Consider the following 16,649-nt stretch of genomic DNA (forward strand, 5'->3'; position numbering starts at 1 on the left):
CTGTTTCATATGACTGCAATAAATTACAAAAAAAAAATTACAAAAAAAATAAGTATTGATTAGTGGTTCTATTTGCAAATAAGCGCAAGACGCCGCCATTCTTAGGTTTATTTTCTTTTTCGATGGTCATGTTATTGTCTTTTTATAATCAAGACGTTGCCCTTTTTAACTTTATTTTCTTTTTCGGTGGTGCCTTTTTATAATCAGGCAATATTAAAAAAGAATTTTTCACCATCGAATAAACAGTGCGTTAGGTATTTGCAAATTATTTTTATTTGCAAATAGCTTACGTATAAACGTAGTATTTCATAGTTGAGAAGATCTGCTCAAAAATACTTCTGCTCATTTTCTTCACAACACAGAAAGAGGACTCTACTTTGTGAGGGTTATAATCCTTCTGATTTTCTTCTTCGCACCACAGAAAGAGAATTCTACTTTGTGAATTTTTATAATGCAGCGTTTTTGCTGCATTTAAAATGCAGCATTTAGCACTTTCGAACATATGTTTTTCGCTATCGCATTTAGCAAATGTACATTTACGCAAGTTCGAAATCGTATGCTTTTGACAAGCAGTCGTGTTCCAGTCGCTTATTCAGATCCGTATCTATTACGATCAATTCTCACGCAGAAGATAGATGTCAAAAGAGGTCAGAAGAAGAAGATGTCAAAAAACCCTACTGAAAAGGAAAAAATAAATTTTAAACCAAAAATTCGATACAAAAACTTTAATTGTTTTAACCAAACCGAACATTTGTTTATTTATATATTAATTTGTCGGTGCTGTCAACTAAGACTTCCTCACTTAATTAGGAAACAAAACAAACAGAGTTGATCACAAATTGATCCAGATTTCTATCAGCATCACATCGATGTTGAATTTGCTTAACTATTTTTTATCCAAATAATGTAAAATAATAAATGAAATCTCGATCGGCGATCACTGAAACGCAGCTAGCTACTGTATACTCGAAAAAGCAATGTTGCCACTTTTTATCATTAAACTATGTTCGAATCGTGGAAATTTTGGAGGATCACAGGGTTGCCTTTAGCATTTAGATTCTTAATGCAAAAATGGAGTTGCATTTAGCTGACGAATTTTGTATGGATAAATGTACTTTTAGAGTAGCATTTAGAGCTAAATGCGCTAAATGTGCTTTTACGCGTAAGCAAAAACATCTCATAAGACATTGGCGCATATTCATAGTCATATTTAGTTCACAACTAAGTCGAAGCTATCCTAGGTTAAGGCTGGTTTTCATTAGGTCAAAATCACTGACATCAAAAACTGCCTTCATCTGACAGCTGTTCATTTGGTTTCAAATGCGTTTTCATTGGGCGCGTTTATAAGACCCATCTGTTGGCTATTTGTCTTAGAAACGCACAGTTGAGTAGTTTCGCTCAGCGAAACAGTTGGCAACTTTCCGCCATTTTTTCCAGCGGAAAATGTTTACGCTATCTGGACTCAACGTGTTGGGGTTAGCCTAAACAGCTGATCGAAAAGACTTACGCCGCTTATATTAAATTTAACGCCGCTTCGTTACGTGCCAGTTGCAAACAAATTTATTATATTTTATATTACTGATGTGATAAAATAACTAGAATATTTTATACTAATACTACGATTCTAAATATATGTTTTTAAGATGTTTGCTATATAATTTTACACTGTTTAATTCATTGCAACATTGAACGATTTTTTCAACACGGCGGCAGCTCAGCGTTGAATTCTAAATACTATCGGCGCAACTATCTCTATTTGTTGCAATTTCATTTGTTTACATTTATCAGCTGTTCATTTGGCAGCATATTCATCAAGCCGTTTCTAAGACGTAATTGTTGGATACAACAGTTGCCAGCAGTTTCGTAGCAGATGAACGCGTCTTATGAACGCGCCCATTACCTTTTAAAAACTGACCAAATATCGATACCGCAGTGCATGTCAAAGACTGTCGTCAAATTTCGGTGTCAGATGATTCACATTCCGTTTTCATTACTAATGTCAAATGTGATGTTAAATTTTTACAAAGTGTAGAATACCGACCTTTTAGCTATAGACAAACCAACAATGTAATTGGATAGAACTCTTCATGCTGATTTCAACCTTATCAAAATTATTTAGCGCAAGTAAAAGATTAAGAAGATATAGGAGGTTAAGTTACATTTCTCGATATTTTGAAATATCAATATCTTATGAACTACATAACCGATTAAAGAACTAATGATGTCAAAATAAAGATGATTAGTTTATATTTCAGTCGATTAACATAATTTTTTATTTTTTTTATTTTTTAGTCAAAAATACTAAAAAAAAATTTTTTTTCCATTAAATTACCTTTTTTTGAAGAAAATTGCATAATTAATGCTACAGAAATTTATATTATTTAGAAAGCACAAGTTATTACCTTATATAGAAAGGTTTGTTATAGGTACGGTGACCATAAATATATTTTGAAAATGAAGGACAATTTTTCAAAAAATTTACCTACATATAATTGCGTAGTATAAAAATAACAAAAATATACTACATAAATACATTCCTCGTCATTTGAATAGCGCACCCTTTTTTTGATTTTCTACCATACAAAGTATGCTTGACAAAATTTTTATATGGAAGAAAATGCGCAGCACCGTCAACAAAAAAAAAATGTCGCCCCCATGATTCAATAAAACAAGGTTGTGTAATTTGTGACAGCTAAAATTTGACACTCCTTTATCTAGATTTGTATTTTGGAAGTAGGAGAAAGGGGAAGAATGTGATCGTCTTTTGCGAAAACGGTAGTAGAATGGTACTACAAAAATTGCGCAAAGTATACAACTAGCAGTGTTAGCACTAATCGATTGGTTTTTTAATCAATTAGTTAATTTGATTATATTCAATCGAATTACAGTTAATCATGATTTAATTTAATCTGATTAAAAAGTTAATTTTTAATCATTAACCCTTCATTTGATCAAGTAGGTTTGGTGATTAATTAATTTGTGCTGGAATTGTCTTTTGCAACCAGGTCAACGATTAACGATTAAAAAAATTTAATCATTAATCATACAGATGATTATTATCTTTAATTCGATATTGCATACTTTATCATGATCTACTTTTGGGTTTCAACAATTTAGTGATAATAAAAAATACAAATAAACCTCTTATATGTTCTTTATTTTTTTGGTATCGTTGAAATCAGCGTAAAAAGTTCTATCAATCGGGATTTTCGGTTATTTTATAGCTAAACTGTCGCTATTCTACACTTGGTCTATAAAATTACGCAAACGGAGGTGATACCAACGAATATTTAGTAAGAAGAATTTTTGGTTTTACTACTAATATCACTAGAAACTATAGAGTAAGCAACATTCTGCACAAGTAAAGGAGCCGATTTTATGTGTGGGAGCGAGAAGACAGTTTTATTACAAAACCTTTCTATTATTGAATCATGTGTCGCCCCTATGTTTCTTTTTTTAATTTTCAAAGATATTGAGCTCGAGGCCATTTTTTAAATGAAAATTTATTGTGGAAAAGCAACAATAATTTGAAAAAATGGTAGAAGTGATAGCTATTTCGGAAATCACCACATTTCCTCATCAGACTTCTTTCAGTAGGATTCGAACCGACGATCCCACTGACTCAGCCAGTTGCCTATGCACCGTGCTAAGTACGCCTTGTAAATTATCGTTTGCTTTTTTCCACTATTTTCATTTTTGTTATGCCAACACAATCAACCGCAGCTATTCCGCTGCAATTCACTTGATCATGTAGTTGTTACGATAATTTACAAGGCGTACTTAGCACGGTGCATAGGCAACTGGCTGAGTCAGTGGGATCGTCGGTTTGAATCCTACTGAAAGAAGTCTGATGAGGAAATGTGGTGATTTCCGAAATAGCTATCACTTCTACCATTTTCTCAAATTATTGTTGCATTTACACAATAAATTTTCATTTAAAAATGGCCTCGAGCTCAATATAAATTGTTGAACATAATTTTCAAAGATTTTTTAAATGGGATGTAGACGTAGAATATGCTATAATTTTTTAAAAAAGTTAATGAATATTAAACAAACAAAAGGAAAACTGTACCTACTAAGTATTAAAAGGATGCGCTATTCAAATAACGAAGAGTGTATATTCCTTAATTATTAATACAATTTTAAACTTTAAACATAAATCACATTTGCTTCATTGGTATTAATCTTTTAGTAATGAATATTTACAAAATTATAAAAGGCATATTACATATTACTTTATACGACTTAGGCAAATTAGGCAATTTTATGTACATATATATATGTTTTTTTGTTAAATGTTTCATTGGCGTGAAATATATTTTTTATTGTTTTATAAAAAAATGCAGTTTATTCCAACGCGAATTTATATAAGGTGACAGCAGAAGTTCAAAAACAAAAATGCCACTAACAAATTTTATGCATAATGAATAGCCAAGAATTAAAATAAATACACAATTTTGACATTAAGAATCACCGATGCGAAAATCCAGCTGCTCTGGTAACCCCACCTTGCCTGAATTCGCCTTCATTTATCCTATATGAGTAAAAACTATCTAATATTGTTTCTTAAAAAATCTACCAACTTCTACCAATTTTTTTATGTTAAATCTACCACTATTAATTTGTCTTAGTCCGTGCACTGCTCGCATGTGATGCTTACGCTCTTCAAACAGGCGCTCACTCTCTGCCATGCTTGTAGTTATATGAGCAAATTTGACATCGACATAAATGTTGCAACTTTGTGCCTTTCGCAATAAAAAGTAAGTGCATTTAGGGAATTAAAACGCGAAAATTTTATAGTTTAGCGCTTGTTACGTTCTTTGGTGTCCTTTTCAAGGTAATTTTATATTAAAAACGTGATTCTATGGTGACATTGGCGCATATTCATAGTCATATTTAGTTCACAACTAAATCGACACTATCCTAAGTTACAACTAAACCTATTCATAGTCGCCTTAGTTTCGAATTTTCTGGCTAAGTACCAACTTAAAATTTAGTTTCGGCTGCAGCTGCAATTAAGTCGTAGCTAGGAAGCAGTATTTTATTAATTTAAGGAAAAAAGACGAAATATGTTAAAATTAAGTTGATTTTGATAATATTGAATGATCTCCAATTGAAATTTACAAATAGTGACCCATTTGAATCGGAAGATGAAATTAAATGCGTATTACAATTCGAATAAGGCTACATCCCAATTTTATAATTGGAATGATTTACATATATAAATGATCAAATAATGAGTCAATTTCAAACTTGTTCTTTTAAAGCAAATTATGGCATAAAATTTAGATATGTGTTTGTATGTTTCACAGCATGCTTTCGAAAAACATCGACTTCACAGCATTGCGGTAGTTCTGGCTATTTCACACAATTAACAAGAAACGAATACCTTTTTCTTTTGCATAAACATGCAATGAAAGTAAAAATTACATACACTTATGATCAAACTTGACATTATTTAATAAAAATGTAATTTTTCCAAAATATCGTAAAGAAAAATCGATACATTTTCACACTCGTTTTGCAATTTCGTTAAACTAAGTTAAAACTACTTACGGCCGTTTGCACCATGTCTAGTTAACGCTAACTGGAGGTACATCCTTCAGTTAAGCACGTTAACTGCTTTATCGATCACATGTTATATGATGGGTGTCGATAACGTCGATAAAGATGTTTAACTGGGAGTTAGAATTAACTAGACATGGTGCAAACGGCCCTTAGTAAAAGTCTGAAATGCGACCATGAATAGAAGTGAATTTTAAGTTGGTACTTAAATTTAAGTTGCAACTTTATTAGTTTCGACTTAGTGGCTGGACTATGAATACGCGCCATTGGCCGGTAGTCATAGTCAAAATAAAGTCGACTTTAAAGTTAGTTGCAGCTTTTTGACATAATTTTCAATGGGATATCTGTCAAAAAAGCTGCAATTAACTTTAAAGTCGACTTTATTTTGACTATGACTACGGGCCATTGTATTTATTTTGTTCATTCCTTTATTCATTCCAAACGTACAGAAAACTTTATCCGTTGACTTACACATATGTTAGAGTTTGGCCGAGCTTCTCCTCTGGATAATATGCTCCCAGATAATCCAAACGCAATATTTTCACACAGCTTCTATCACGGGATTCATAGAATATTCTGCTAATTAGCTGGGTGTGCGCATTTTTACAAAAGTAAGCAATTGCATGAAAATAAAGCCGCTAGAGAAGCCAAGTAAAGTTTTGCAAATTGTTTTACGAATAAAAAAGCATTTTGCATGCATAGTTGGAAATATTTACAAGTGAGATTGCGTGAGTACTTAAAATATTCAGCCCTATTCTGCATTTCGACTCGAATCGAAATTTTCTCCGTTTGGCAACTTTGGTATTCTGCGTTCCGTTTCCTTTCGATCAATCTTCGAAATTTACGATTATACCTATTCTACATTTCGATCGTAGTTCCGTTTTTCTAAGTTGCAAATTTGTTGACGGAAAATGTTTCAATTGTTATTTTCGTGGATTTAAACAATACAATTTTATAAAAAATTTAAGTAAAATATACTGCGCATGATTGTAAAAGTCATCATAAATGAATTTTCTCGATTTCTGTGTTTTCGCAAGAAATAATGGCAACCAAAAGGGATATTGCGCGACGTTTTCAAAGTGGAAGTCCAGGCGTTTTTGTTTACATTATCTATAAATAAGACTGTGAAATTCACTGAATACAATTTATTCTTTTTATATAAAATTAATAGATGTATGCACATAGATACATACATACATAAAATGTGAAGTTACATAAAAAATATGCTTTTAGTATTGCACTCGTTTTTACTAACTTTTTAAAAAGAGGTGCGTATGTTGTCTCGAATTCGATTTGCTATGGAAATAAGCTTTGTTCTTCCCCTCCTCCTGACGGCTTTCAAAATGGGATTCATTTGCGTCCAAATCTTCCACTCTGTAGTAAATACAAATGTTGTGGAGTGCTCAAACAACGTTTATAATTTCACTGACTTTAAGCGATGAGTAATACAGTTCAAGATGAATTCCTTATGACTCTTCACTCATCTGAAAAAGATCAAACATGTCCCTAAATCTCCGCCTTTCAACTTCCGCATCAGCAATCTGGGACTCGTTCTTCTCTTCAAGCAACAACGCCGCGGCTATAGATTTCATTCTTATAATTATGTATCCACTTAAATTTAATTTTTAAATTACAGTGATGCTAGGTATACTTAGTTATTTTAAAATATTTACAAAATTTAACTTCATATGCTGCTATAGTTTGGTGGCAAATATTTCTTTGTTTTGTTTCGATTTCACACATTCCTAGGCAAACAGCTGATTTCGAAAGATGTTTTCTCTCTTCCTCTTCTTCTTTCGTTTCGATCGTAACGCAGAATACCTAAGTTCGATTCCAGCGGAGCGGAATGCGGGAACGTAATCGAAATGCAGAATAGGGCTGATTTGAACATACAGCTTTATATGCCAAAATACCATTAAAAACTTGGCAATCAGGGCTGCCAATTTGGCTCAAAGCGGGCCATTTTTGGCTCTATTTTACTTCAAATGGCACCTAATTTTTCAATTTAGCTCAAAGTGCCAAAATGGTACTTTTAAAAAAAAGCCCAGTTTTAAATACTCTTTTTTATCCTCAATATGGCACTTCATAGCTATGTATAGTTGGCAGCCCTGTTGCCAATACTGATCACTAGCTGACCTTCACCGAGCACTCTTTGCTGGGTTCCGACTCCAAAAATGGGAGTAAAAATCTAGTTTTCGTACTAGATGTGCATTTCTTATCTTTATAAAAAAGAATTAATTTCTCCTCGTATCATTGTATTCTAGGACTAAATAAGGGGCTAAAGCGGCCTTTACAAGGGTCGATTTCTGTAGAGGGGAAAATCGTCTAGACAAAGCACTTACATTTTACGGTTAAGATGTCATTTACACGGGTCGATTTTGGTTGAACGACAAAAATCTACTAAAAAATCGACCCGTTTAAAAACGCCTTAATCCAGCGAGCAATTATCATTAAAGTTGAAATGCCTTGGTTAAAATTAATAAAAAGTTATTCATTCTTTCTTTACCGGGACAATTGTTACATCGGTGGGCAACGACGCAATTAAAGAACTTTAGACAGAGCAACATTTTTCGATCGGGTTCAAATCGGGCGACTGTGAGGGCCTATCCACGAATTCAAGTGTATTTGCAAAGGTGATGTAGCTCACCAATGTAACAATCGTGTCGATAAAAAGGTAAAATATAACTTTTAATTTGGCATTAAAAACCCCGCCTCCTTTCTATTTGAAGAGTAAATTCGTTGATGCAACAAAACGGGACAGATTTTCAGCTGAGCGGAGTAGAGGCCTAGGTTTCAAATTATTTCGACAAAACGGAACAAATCTACTCCTATCCTATCCTATTAAGAGGTAAATCAATCACACAAGCTGTTGATAAAACCTACTTTAGTATTTTTCCATACACTTCTTTGCAGATGAAAAATAAATTTAAACTTAAATATCGATATTGCGGGTAAAGTATCGATGTCTTCGATATATCGACCTTGGAATATCGATTCAAAAAATCGATTATCGTGCGATGAAATATCGATATTCAGAAAAATCGATACGATATCGAACATTCCTAGTGTATATGAGGAAAATTTACGCTCTTTGTTTGATGCACAAGGTCCATGAACCAACGACTACAGATCACCTAATCAGCCATCGTTGTATTTGTAATCGATTTTCAGAAAAAAGTTTTCGTAGCGTTTTTCGGTTTTGTTTACACCGTCTTCTACCCCTTCGGAGTGATTTTTTAGCGATTGAATGTGTTTTCTGCAGCGATTTTAATTATAAATTTTGGTTTATTACATATTTATGATATAAAATAAAGTGCTGTGTGATCGGAACAAGTTTGTGCGTATGTTTGGTTTGCCAAAAGGCGTAAATTTGCGTGAAAAGTGGGTGCACGTTTGTGGCCAGAACGTTGGCATTGAAAAATCGACCCGTGGTAATGATATGCGATTGTAAAACACTTTCAATCATGAAAACCATATTTTATGAACTTTTTTTGCTAATTGTCATCAAGTTTCACTTTGTATATTTTATAATAAATACCAATTTAATCGCACTCAATCACCGCGCCTTTTTCGTTTTCTTTGTTTGTTTTCATTCTTAGGCAGATGTCAAAAACACTCAGAAATATACTTTTTTCTTGCTTCTTTGATTAGGTGATCTTGTATTTTTGGTTCATGCACAAGGTCAGTATTACCGCAGCCATACTGCGACGAACATGATGTCGGTGGAGGTATAAATAATTTTTTCGCTACTTTTCATACCCTTCCTCCCGTAAACCGTTCCCTTTCTCTAGCCCGCGCTCGCACTTTCGCTACTGCGCGGGCAAAATAGTGCCCATGTCTGGTATACTTACGGTGACCATAAATATGTTTTGAAAATGCAGGACAATTTTTCAAAAAATTTACATACATATAATTGCGTAGTATAAAATAACAAAAATATACTACATATATACATTCCTCGTCATTTGAATAGCGCACGCTTTTTTGGTTTTCCACCATATAAAGTATGCTTGACAAAATTTTTATATGGAAGAAAATGCGCAGCACCGTCAACAAAAAAAATTCGCCCCTATGTTTATTTTTTTTTAATTTTCAAAAATTTTTTAAATGGGATGTAGACGTAGAGTATGCTATATTTTTATAAAAAGTTAATGAATATTAAAGAAACAAAAGGAAAACTGTACCTACTAAGCATTAAAAGGATGCGCTATTCAAATAACGAAGAGCGTATATTTCTTAATTATTAATCCAATTTTAAACTTTAAACATAAATCACATTTGCTTCATTGGTATTAATCTTTTAGTATTGAATATTTGCAAAATTATAATAAGGCATATTACATATTACTTTACACCAAATATGAACCTCTGTAAAGTAAATTTTTTAGACAAACTTTAGGTCGTTGAACACGAAAAAAATACCCATGGTTTCAAAGAAGTGTTTTCGAGATTTGTTCGAAAAACGTATTTTTAGTACTTTTTCAGTTATTCCTCAATATCTCATGAAACGACCAACAGTTCGAAAGGTATTGACGGGCTCTTTGCAAAAATATATATTCTTTGTGGAGATTGTGTTCCGTAACATCTACATTTCTCATCAGATTTTCATTTACTGTAAAAAGAAAATGATTGAAATTTCAATTTTTCGATTTTGGTCGCTTGTAACACTAATCAGGGCTATCACAGAATCCATCGTAGCTTCGATTTTCGTGAAATCTACGAAAGTGCTATCACAGAATCCGAATGGCTACGAACGTAAATTCGAAATTCGTAGAGAGCCTTCATTGAATCCGTTCGTAATGAAGATTCGTACAGATACTCTACGACGAGATTATGCTGTCGGAACAAAATTTAAAATCATTCAATCTTAAAAATAGTGGAAGAAAGCCGCATTATTTTTAATATTAAATATTTATTATACTCCAAATTTGTTATAGTTTGATATAATTCCATATATTTGTGTAAATACACGTAAAATACCAAAGCTATACATACATACATATGTATGTACATACACGCATTCATCTGGTATACGCTATTTAATGAATTAATATTTTGCATGAATCGAGGAAATAATAGTTTAGCAACAATTTATTAGGAAATAAACTAAATTACTTTAATATCATAAAAATAAATTTAAAAAAAAAAAATTTCTATTTAAAATAATAAAATCTGAGCTAAAAATAAACTTAAAAAAAATATTTATTAAAAAAATAAACAAAAACTAAATAAAAAAAGAAAAAAATCTCCACTGCCCCACGACTCGGACTCGAACTCGGCTCTCTCAATTGCCAGTCTAGTGCCTTGCACACTCTGCCATTGCGCCTGATTGGGCAGCGTGAGCAAAATGACATACATAAATGTCTGTTGTTTCCTTTGCACTAACTGATTTCGAATCAGCATTCGAAGCTGGCAACGATATTTTCGAATTCACTCGGATTCAGTGATAGCAATTTTTTCGTATTCGTAGCGGGCATTTGAATTCGTAGATTTTCTACGATGGATTCCGTGATAGCCCTGATTAATTTTCATCGAAATCGGCAAAGTAATATATTTTTGTAAGAGGACTGTAGGTCGCTTATGTTGATTGGATAATTTTTTCATGAGATATTGACGAATAGGTTCGAAATGTACCAAAAACACCTTTTTCAAACACGTGTTTGAAAGGAAAATTGGCTTGGAAAATATTTTTTTTCTTAAGCGATTACCACAAAATTTGTAGAACAGTGCTATCGATATATTTGATGCTGGTGTTCAATTTCTCGTCATCCATTGTCCATAACCGTACAATATTTAGAACGCATTGACTAGTTGAACCTTCAAAACCAGCTTACCCTTATATAGTTATCAATTAGTTATCGACACTGCTTTTATTTCGAAAAGGAAAAGCTAATTTTAAAATATCGAAGAAAATGCGGAAAAAGGCAGGACACTTGGAAAAAATCAGTACATTTTGGGGGTTTTCTGTTTTGAAAAACTACGCAGGACAGACCTTTAAATAACAGTACGGTCCTGCAAAAAACAGAACGGATGGTCACCGTAGTTATAGGGCAAAATTTAGTGAAAGTAGTGGAAAAAATCGAAATTTTATATATTTTTTTTTAACAGCGTTTACCAAAAATTTGTTTTAAAAATGGTAATAGTAAATACGTCGTAAAAAACTATTAAAATTATCTTTGAATTGGCATCAATACTTTTCTAATCGGTCAAGTAGTTTCCGAGATATTAAACATAAAAAAAATAGGAAGGTCGAAGTTTAACCTATTATATTTTCTTTGTTATTTCTTGCCCCAAATAATTTGGGTATGGTTGAAATCTGCGTGAAAAGTTCTATCGATCTGCATTTTTGGTTTTTTTGTAGCTAAACGGTCCGTATTGTAGCCAGAATCAGCTGTTCGCATGGCAAACGAAATCAAAATTGCCTACATGTTGGCAAATACATTTTGGTTGTCAAATGCTGCCACATCAGCGGCGAGTGCCGTTTTCATTTGGATGTCATTTTATATGACCGTGCGTGGTGATATATGACAACAAACGCAAATGACAACAGATGACAACCCGTTTTCATTATTTTGACAACATTTGACGTCAAATATGGGGTGGGGTTTAGTAGCGCTCACAACTCTTTCGGGCTATTCCGACCAAAGGGGTGGCCCGATCCAAAAAAAATTCCACGCACTTGTAGTCAAGGGTCTACGCATTATTTTAACACTCCCTTTTGTAAATTTTGGTCACTAATTTATTAACAAATTGGGTTTGAAATATGCCCTTTTTGTAAAATTCGGAAATTAGCGTACACTTATCACTCCTATTCTCCTTAAAGCAGCCACTTCACCAATACATTTTTGTATTCCCCTTCACTTTACACTTTACTCGATTAGTTATAACTTCCTTTACGACTTTAAAATTAACCAATTAATCACAATTCATTAAATAAAAACACCTTCAAAATCACGAGTCTGACTTTGGTTGCATATGCAAATTAAATGGCGGAGTTCAGCTGTCAAACTCCAAAATATGCAAAAGATTGAGAGACAAAAGAAGATAGTATATAACCCAGTAAGCATTAAAAATATACAAAGGTGATCTCTGCAAAAGGTGTTCAGCTCCTTTTCTTCGCAAAACAGAAAGGAGAATTCTATTGCCTGAGGGTTATAATCCCTAAGTGCGACCGAAGGCCGCCTACGCAGAAAGGTGTTATCTGCAAAAGGTGTTCAGCCCCCTTTCTTTGGCAACACAGAAAGGAGAAATCTACTGCCTGAGCGTTATAATCCCTAAGTGCGGCCAAAGGCCGCCTACGCAGAAAGGTGTTCTCTGCAAAAGGTGTTCAGCCCCCCTTCTTTGGCAACACAGAAAGGAGAATTCTACTGCCTGAGGGTTATAATATAAGTGCCGCCTACGCAGAAAGGAATTCTACGCAAAAATACATTTGTTAAAACGAAAATTTTTTTTTATAAAAACTTGTTTTTTCTATTCTTAACTAACTTTTTTATTCTTTATTCAAAATCGCCCGTTATCTAATTTGGCATAATTTATTTTGTTAAAAAATCCCACAGTTTCTGTTAGTTGGGTACTATTCCACTTCAAACTGCTGTTTGCCTAAGAAAATTCCGTTTTCCCCCTTTTTCAAACGGTTCCCTAGGGGCCTGTGGGAGGAGCCCAAGGAGGGGGCGGAAAAAGCGGTGACTGTCCCCTTTCTAGTGGGGGAGGTTTTGGAGGTTTGACCTAATGAAAACCAGGCTTTACAACTAAAGCTATTCATAGTCGACTTTTCGTTCCCACGACAGTCGAGTCTACGTAACCGGAACGACCCAGATTTATATCTGGCCAAGGACTGTCACTCCAGCAACACTCCCCAAAAAATCTTTGGGGAATTTGTATGCTGCTACAACAACAACAACAACAACAACAACAACAACAACAACAACAACAACAGCAATAGTCGACTTTTCTGACTAACTGCCAACTTAAACTTTAGTTTCGGCTGCAGCTGCAATTAGGTCGTAACTAGGTAGAAGAATTTTATTAAATTAAGGAAAAAAAGACGAAATATGTAAAAACTAAGGCTTTCTGCACATTGGTCGTACAATCATACTTTCATACATTACTTCATCGTCACCATCATGATGCAACATGACGACTACATTTTCACACACTCGATCGTGATATTTCAATTAATTTGGCGTTTAAAAATTGACTTGGAGCAGATGTTTTCTGTTTTTCTGGTTGACATTTTCGCGAAATATTTACAAAAACCTGCAATTTTTAAAATATGGGCGGTGCTGCAACAATTCTAGACATAATTTTTCAGTAATATCTCTTTTCTTTCTCTTAATGTATTTTTTGGATGCACACAGAGACTTTTTACAATTTCGTCATGTTTTATAGTTAAAACGCTCACCTTTATTGAATTTTATTGCCATTAACAAATTTTTTAATAATTTCGACAGATTTTATGCCAAAGACACTAATTTTTATGCAATTTTAATGCAAATATTAACTTTTTCACTAATTTTTCCCCATAAAATGTAAACAAAGAATGCGTGCACAACGATTAGCAAACGACAGTGCCTTACTTATCCGTTTCTGCATCTTCTACGATTTGCCGATAACGACAAGTGTGCAGATCTGCTTTGAAATGTATGTGCTCGGCCCAAAATTTCAGGGCGAGACGATAACGCAACTATGATTGGACCACAAGTATGCAGGTAGCCTAAGTTGGCAGAGCGTGATTTTGATAATATTAACCTAATATTCGTTCGACAAGTCAAAAATTTGTAATAGTTTTTCCAAATTTTTACTGGATGGCGTTCGATAACGACAAAAATTTATCCAACACACAAAAATTGAGAGAGCAAGCGTTCATTTTGTATTGGCAAAATTTTAGTCAGCAAAAATTACCCAACACGAAAACATATGATCACAAAACATATGGTTGCAATTTTTGTAAACAAACACAATTGCATTTTCCGAGTTTTGGTATTTATATGCTTTTTGGCTGCCTGCTATGCGACTTTATGATAGCGCCAACTAGTTCTTACTTTTAGAAATGTTAATGGCGAACATTGAACGTTCACTTTCCTTTTTTCTTCTATAGAGGCAAGATGAATTTCAGGTTGTTTACAAATAAAACATAAACAAAGTCAGCTGGTGTGTCTTCTTCTTCCGGTTTTTGCAAGTAATGGCTAATTTCCTGTTCGTTTACTTTTTTGCTTTTTCATCTCTTTGGGAGAGAATTTTCGCTTACTCTCTTGATTTTGATTGTTGGCTGGTGTTGGCTAATTTTGTTATCGAACGCAACTATTGAATGATCTGCAATTTAAATTTACAGAGAGCGACCATTTGAATCGGAAGATGAAATTAAATGCGTATTACAATTCGAATAAGGCTACATGACAATTTTATAATTGGAATGATTTACATATATTAATGCTCCAATAATAAGTCAATTTCAAGCTTGTTCTTTTAAAGCAAAATAGTGCACAACATTTAGATATGTGTTTGTATGTTTCACAGCATGCTTACGATAAACATCGACTTCACATAATTGCGGTAGTTCTGGCTATTTCACAAAATTAACAAGAAGCTTATACCTATTCTTTTGCATAAACATGCAATGAGAGTAGAAATTACATAAACGGATGATCAAACTTGACATTATTTAATAAAAATGTCATTTTTCCAAAGTGTTAAGAAAAATCGATACATTTTCACACTCGTTTTGCAATATCGTAAAACTAAGTTAAAACTACTTTGTAGAAGTCTGAAATGCGACTATGAATAGAAGTGAATTTTAAGTTGGTACTTAAATTTAAGTTGCAACTTTATTAGTTTCGACTTAGTGGCTGGACTACCGATACGCGCCATTTAGTTATTTGCAAAAAAACACTTGCACTTTTCGCACTTTCTTTTGATGCATTTCACGCATTTTTGTATACAAGACATTTTTATAAAACACCCATTAACCATGATAGACATGGGCGTAGCCAGGTAGGGGCAGGGGGGTGCTCATATATATGGGCGAATCCGAGAAATAGTCAACCAAAATCGCAAAAAATGCATGCCATACGAATTCTCTCATTTTTGTGTCAAAAAAGGCATAGTACAACATATTCTTATTTCATATTTCTTTTCAGATTTATTTGAGAAATCTGATTTGCCACTCTTACTTTTTGAAACAGAGCTCTAAATAGCATTGGTTTAAACACTTTGGCCCGTAGCCATAGTCAAAATAAAGTCGACTTTAAAATTAGTTGCAGCTTTTTGACATAATTTTCAATGGGATATCTGTCAAAAAAAGCTGCAACTAACTTTAAAGTCGACTTTATTTTGACTATGACTACGGGCCATTATCTTTTAATAAAATACAACAATATCGCTTTAAAAAAAATCACTTTTTTCAACGGAAAAAAGAGTAACGTCCGTAACGTAACGTCCCGAACGCACATATACAATTGTTTTAAAGTTAATCCAACCTTTGATTTGCTTTTATATCACTTTTTGTAAACTTTACTATTTTCTCTTCAAAGTATTTTTGTAGATCGTGCTCTTCATGCATGACAATTTGCGCAAATCGGTTGACTTTGATGGTCATATCAAAATCGCTTCCTTTTTAAGTAACGTCCGAACATAAATTTCGAAGGCAAATACACCGACATTAACACAAATTCAAATTTCCATTATTTTGTTCTCATAAGTACTCCTATAAACCCTCCCTTAAACCACAAAAAATTGTTAACTTATAATGTCTTTGTCTGCTAAAAAGTTAAAAGAAACGTCCAAACATAACGTCCGCAATGCTAGGATTTGCCCATATGTACCTTCACATTTCTAGTACAAATTTGTTTTATAAGTATTCCCAAGAAAGAATGTTTTAGTTTTCTATATTTTTGAACAAAACTTTTTTAAATGTACCAATTAAATTTTTAACTAATTGCAATTCTTATTTAATGTATGTATGTATATATGTAGAATATGTTCCCGTACGGTGTTTTTTTTTTTTAATATTTGCAATATTTTGTGTACATTTCTTTCGAAAATTTTTGCATCTAATGGTATATAAAATAATGATGCAAAGGTTTTAC

Source organism: Rhagoletis pomonella, unplaced genomic scaffold (genome assembly GCF_013731165.1).
Source record: "Rhagoletis pomonella isolate Grant_MI unplaced genomic scaffold, Rhpom_1.0 Rhpom_scaffold_00003, whole genome shotgun sequence".
Taxonomy (NCBI): domain Eukaryota; kingdom Metazoa; phylum Arthropoda; class Insecta; order Diptera; family Tephritidae; genus Rhagoletis; species Rhagoletis pomonella.